Source organism: Tauraco erythrolophus, chromosome 24 (assembly GCF_009769465.1).
Source record: "Tauraco erythrolophus isolate bTauEry1 chromosome 24, bTauEry1.pri, whole genome shotgun sequence".
Lineage (NCBI taxonomy): Eukaryota > Metazoa > Chordata > Aves > Musophagiformes > Musophagidae > Tauraco > Tauraco erythrolophus.
Window position 1 is genome coordinate 132,480 of NC_141488.1, and position 6,000 is coordinate 138,479.

Genomic DNA, 6,000 nt, shown 5'->3' on the forward strand with positions numbered 1-6,000 from the left:
GTTATCAAAGACGTACCCATAGAAACTCCCTCTAAATACGGACTGGGATCATTCCTACTAGTCCCAGAGGCAGAATATAATTTATTGGGAAGGGACTTAATGGTAGACTTAGGAATTGAACTAAGAGTGCGAGATAAAGAATTAAAAGTGAAAATATATGCTCTAACGGCAGATGATGAAGAACGGATTAACTCCGAAGTATGGTATAGCCCCGACTCAGTGGGAAAATTGGATATATCACCAATTGGAATAACTATTAAAAATCCTGAAGAGCCGATAAGGGTAAAACAATACCCTGTCCCGTTAGAAGGACGGCAAGGATTACAGCCTGTAACAGACAGACTGTTGGAACAGGGGCTGTTAGAGCCTTGTGTGTCACCTCATAATGAACCCATCCTCCCCGTAAAGAAACCGGGTGGGTCATACAGAATGGTACAAGACCTGAGAGCTGTAAATCAGCAAACAATCACTAAAATCCCTGTGGTAACAAATCCTTATGCTTCACTGAGCCATATACCGCCCCCAAACATACTTGGTATGGCGCAATAAATGTGAGAGATGCCTTTGGGGCTGCTCTCGGGATGCAAGACCCAGGAATCATTTTCCCTTGGAGCGGCAGCCCGGCTGCCCGCGGCTGCTCGCGGAGGTGGCGGCGGGGCCCGGCGCGGCGCACGGCCACCCCGGGCCCCCATTGCCGCCGGCGGCGGGACGGGACGGGACGGGAGGGGGGCGGCTTTGTGGCGGCCGCGCCTCCCCGTGCGCGGGCGGAGCGGGTCCGGGCCCGTTCGGCTCGGCCCGGCCGGCGCCGGGGGCCGCCGAGCCCGGAGCTGTGAGACACGTTGGGGAGCGAAGGCGTTGAGCGATCGCTGCCCTGAGCAGTTCGGCTGTAGCGGGATTTACGGAATAACGAAGCAAATCGCACAAAGCTCCGTAACTTGCAAAAAGATAAATCAGAAAGTGTTTCGGCAAGTGGCTTTGGAAAAAAACTTACAGACCTTTCGAGAGAATATAGATTGATATCACTGAATTGCCCAAGGTGGGAAGAACAAAATATTTGTTAGTACTAGTAAATCATTTAACACGATGGGTAGAAGCTTACCCTGTAGCACGAGCTACAGCACAGATGGTGGTAAAAATTTTGTTAGAACGCTTGATACCTCAATATGGGATAATCCAGTACATCGATTTTGATCAAGGCACACACTTCACTTCTAAAATAACAAAACTGTTATGCCAATCGTTAGGTATTCAATGGGAGAACCACACTCCGTGGCATCCACAAAGTTCGGGAAAGGTGGAAAGAATGAATCAAACAATAAAACAACAATTGGCTAAATTAGTGATTGAAACTCAAATGCCTTGGAAAAAGGGCTTACCTTTGGCACTTTTAAATATAAGAACAAACAAAACCACACAGTGAGACTGGATTATCACCATATGAAATGTTATACGGTATGCCTTATTCCCGAGGAGTGCCCTTGGCAAAGAACGTAATTGAAGATCGTAATATCCAAAAATATATAATCACTATTGGAAAAAGATTGAAGGAGCTCAGAGAAATTGGAATGATAGCTCAAACACCTTTAGGGTTTGCAATTCACCAAATAAAACTGGGAGATAAAGTTTTGATAAAAACATGGAAGGAACAAACCTTATCTCCCCTCGGGGAAAGACCTTTTCTTGTTTTGTTAACTACAGAGATAGCTGCAAGAACTGCTGAAAAAGGATGGACACACAGGTTGTGAGTGAAAAGTCCAGTGAAGAAGTGGAAAATAACATCTGAACCAAGAGAAACTAAGCTTACCTTCAGATGAACTTAAAAGGGACTCCATTAAAAAAAATAAAATATATAAAAAATAAAATATATATACACATACATGCGTTAAGTTACTGTGGGAATTTCATAGCAGTAACTCCAATGAAGCTTAGCTGGAGGAAATATTTCTATAAGCCTCTGGAAAGAAGTTGGCACTTGTGCCTGTTGATTGTTTAAATGATGTTGTTTGTTTTTTAGTGTTGTTTTCTGCGCGTTTAATATTTACATAATTATTCAAATTTTTCAGAGCATTCACTGTGGAGCTACCACTCCCTTGATATAAATAGAGAGTAGGACGACAAAAACTGAGTAAAAGATACCAATTAAAAAGAGCTAACCTTGTAATCCTGCAGGTGCTAAAAAGGACCACCCCTTCGAGATTAAGGAAGAGGGCAAGACTGGATAGGGAAACAGTGGTGCGGCTTAGAAAGTCTGAAAAGGGCTGCAACCCCTTCGGGCTGTGACCGCCGACACTAAGGCCCTTACCGGACCTCTTCTAGGCCTATATGGGGTGAGTTTCTTGACTGACTGCAGCAAACAATTGCAGCTGATATGTGGTCATTACTAGAAGGGGACGGGTAAGCTCCCAAACCTTGGTATATCATATTATTTATGAAGGTAAGACTAACCTAACTCAATATGATTTATCCAAAGAAGGAAACAGAACTGTATATTATGATCCGAAAGAACTCCCCTATCAATATTGGATGGAAATAAAAACAAATTCAAAAGAAAGCAAACTGATTGGAACAAGTGCGGATCATGAAATAGAAACAAGAATAAAATATGAAATTCCCACAATGACTAAGAATTTATTTGTGAATCTTGTTAAAAACATTGCTAAGTAGTTACACGTAACTAACTGTTATGTTTGAGGTGAAACAAATCAAAGTGATCAGTGGCCATGGGAGGCTATGAAAAGTAATATAAGTGGTCCTCAAATATGGAAGAATGAAAATATTACAACAAAGAGTAACCGAAAGCAACAATGGATACTCCAAACAAGTATATTTGGAAGGAGTTGTGGGCAAAATCTAAAATACGGTGAAAGGCAAGTAGGTAACCTGGAATGTGAATGGGGTTAGTTACAGAACGAAACAAGAAATAAGTGGGACAAATGGGGAAATCCACTAAAGATGAATAAGAAATTTAAAAACTGGACCGATGGAACAAACACAACAAATGGGTGGCTAACCCCTGAAGGACATTATTGGATTTGTGGCAAACTAACCTATGCATATTTGCCAAAAATTGGACAGGATCCTGTATATTGGGAACTAGCACTTTACAACTTCTAACATTTTACAGCAATAATCCATACAACACTTAATGTAAGAGTTAGTATTTAAATGATAATTGGTTTGTATTTAATATTTAAACAATAACTAGTATATATCTTAGCTAGTTCCTGAGAGATGGTGGTTTCTATTTGATTGGCATATTCTAATATATCACTTATTACAGCTCTCTGCCTATGGCTTCTCACGTAGCGAGTTCAAAAACGATCCCTACTGAGGGGATTAATTCTTTGTTCCCTGCCCACATTAACAGCCCTTTCAGAGCCGAGGATTCATATTTAATTGCTCTCACAGAGAGCATGTGTTGGAGAAGATTTAGGACAGCCTCTTCTTCCTTATCCAACCCCATCTGTCTCCCCGACCGCTCACCCCTTCCAGGCGAGATTCCAGCGTCGATCCAGCAACTAAACAGGTGCACCTTTTTCCACTTAGTGACTGGGCAGGTCACTGCTCATTCCGCCGGGGCAGCGGATCATTCAGCTGGCCTTCCACCCTCTTCCTCGCCAAGTCTCGCAACTTTGCCGTGAGGAATCTGAGGGTCCCTGTTCTGGGCTCCAATTGCGGGAGATGAGTGAGGACACCTGACGCGATCAATGTGATCAAAAAAGTGAGCCTTTATTTGCATACACTGAGCGTGCTTTATAGCTTTCTAAACGAGACTTGGCAATCTATGATTGGTTACAATACAAACAGTAGCCCACCCCTTAGTATGATTGTTGCATTGTGGAGGAATGGTTAACTGAGAGAGGTCACGCAGACATTGGCCACCTAGCTAGACAAGACCTTGGGAAGCAAAGCACCCAGCTAGTTTAATTGGCCACCTAGCTAAACGAGACCTTGGGAAGAACATCCTGTTTTCCAGATGTCTACAAACAAACAGGATGCCTGCAGATAGATAAGGTACAGCAGAAGGGAGAAGGTAACCGCAGATAGGACCCAGGGGAGAAATTGATTTCAAATATATCAACCAATCATGAGCTTTCCTTTTGCAATACGCATGAGCTAATTAAAGCGATTATAAATGTAGTATTGTTTAGCAATAAAGACGAAGCCTGTTGATCACTCATATTGAGCGTCCTGGTCTTCCCTCCGTCGCAACAAATGGCAACAAATGGCGCCCGAACAGGGACCCTAGAACAGCGATCACGGAACAGGAACACTAAAACGGGACTTTGACCACGAGCCACGGTACGACGGAGTCCGGGAACCGGTCCTGCTACAGCAGCTCAGGAGGCGACAGCGAAAGCCCCGCGCCCGGGAGGAACTAAAGAGGGTCCCGCCGGCCACGCACCGCCGAGGTCTTGCAAAGGCTGCAACAGCGCTGACGTCAGGTATGGATAGACAAGCGGTGTACGATTTGCTTAAATGCTTTTTAGAAAAGCGAAGCACACAGAGTATAGATTATAAGAAGGAATTGCCAAGTCTATTAGCATATGGAGTCGCGAGAGGCTATTTCTTAAATCCAAATACAGTTTTCGACCAATTAGAGTGGCGCAATTTCGGTGATAAATTGTTTGAGGAAGTTATAAAAGATAACAAAACAGCGAAAAAACTTATGAAACCTTGGCACGCAGTTTTTAATGCTCTCTTACAACATCGAGCAGAGCAAAAAGCTGCCGCAGCAGCTTCGGCGAGGCTGAATGATCCCACTGGGTCTGGTTCTGCCATTGCTTCCCCAGGAGAAAATATTAGTAATCAGGCGAGTGAATGCCCTTTACCCCCCTCAGTGCGGTCGTTAGTAATCCCCAAGGGTTCCACGGAGACATGGAGTCAACCTCCACCGTCTCTTGACTCTGATCCATCAGCCCCCCCATCGGGGGAGGAAAGGAAATCTGAGGAGGGACAGGACAAGCACCCGCCAAGCAAAGACAGCGTCAACCCCTCTCCGGATGGAGAGAAAATAGCTAATGAACGGCAGCAACTGTGGCAGCAGATCGCAGAGAATGCCCTTCTTGACGGCGAGCGAGAAGTTGCCACAGGCATTGTTCAAGAAGCCTTTCCCGCGCTGTATTCACCACCGGATGCCCAGGGCAACATTAACGTAGCTCTCACTAATCTAGATTGGAAATTATTGACTCAATTGCGGGCCACGGTGAATGAATCAGGCATAAAAGGGGAACCCACTCGACAAATGTTAGATTATATTTGGGGAACCAATGTTTTACTCCCAAGCGATATTCGTAGCATAATGAAGCTGATTCTGACTCAACACCAGCAACTCCTGTTTAATGCCCATTGGCAGGCTGCCTGTCAGGAGTCAGTGGCAGTAGTTAGACAACCAGGAGACCCGTTACATGGAGTTACTCTCCACGAACTGCTGGGTCTGGGACCTTATTTCCGAGCCGAAGCGCAGGCACTGCTGGGGCCAGATAAAGCAAAAGAATCAATGCGACTGGCCAGGCTCGCTCTTGATCGTATTAGGGAGCCGGGAGGAATTCCCTCTTATATGGGTATTAAACAAGGAAGGGAAGAACCTTTCGGAACCTTTATCGATCGTGTCGCAAATGCAATACAAGCAGCAGGAATGTCCGATTATCTTAAGGGTACTATATTGAAACAGTGTGCCATACAGAATTGTAATCCAACCACACGTAACATCTTAGCCACATTACCAAGGACATGGACCATTGAAGAGGGATTAGAAAGAATGGCTCAGGTACCAGTAGGGCCACAAGCTATGTTAGCTGAGGCAATTAAAGAGCTCGGAGTCAGCTTACGCGAACAAGCGAAGGCTACTCAGAGCCAAGTTCTTGCAGCCCTTGCTCCTTTGCAAACCTCAGCGCAGCGATTAAACAACCGCGCCCCCTCCCGTCTTCGATGCTTCCGTTGCGGAGTTGCCGGACACATGAGGAAAGATTGCGGAATTAACCCTGTATGGTGCAGGAA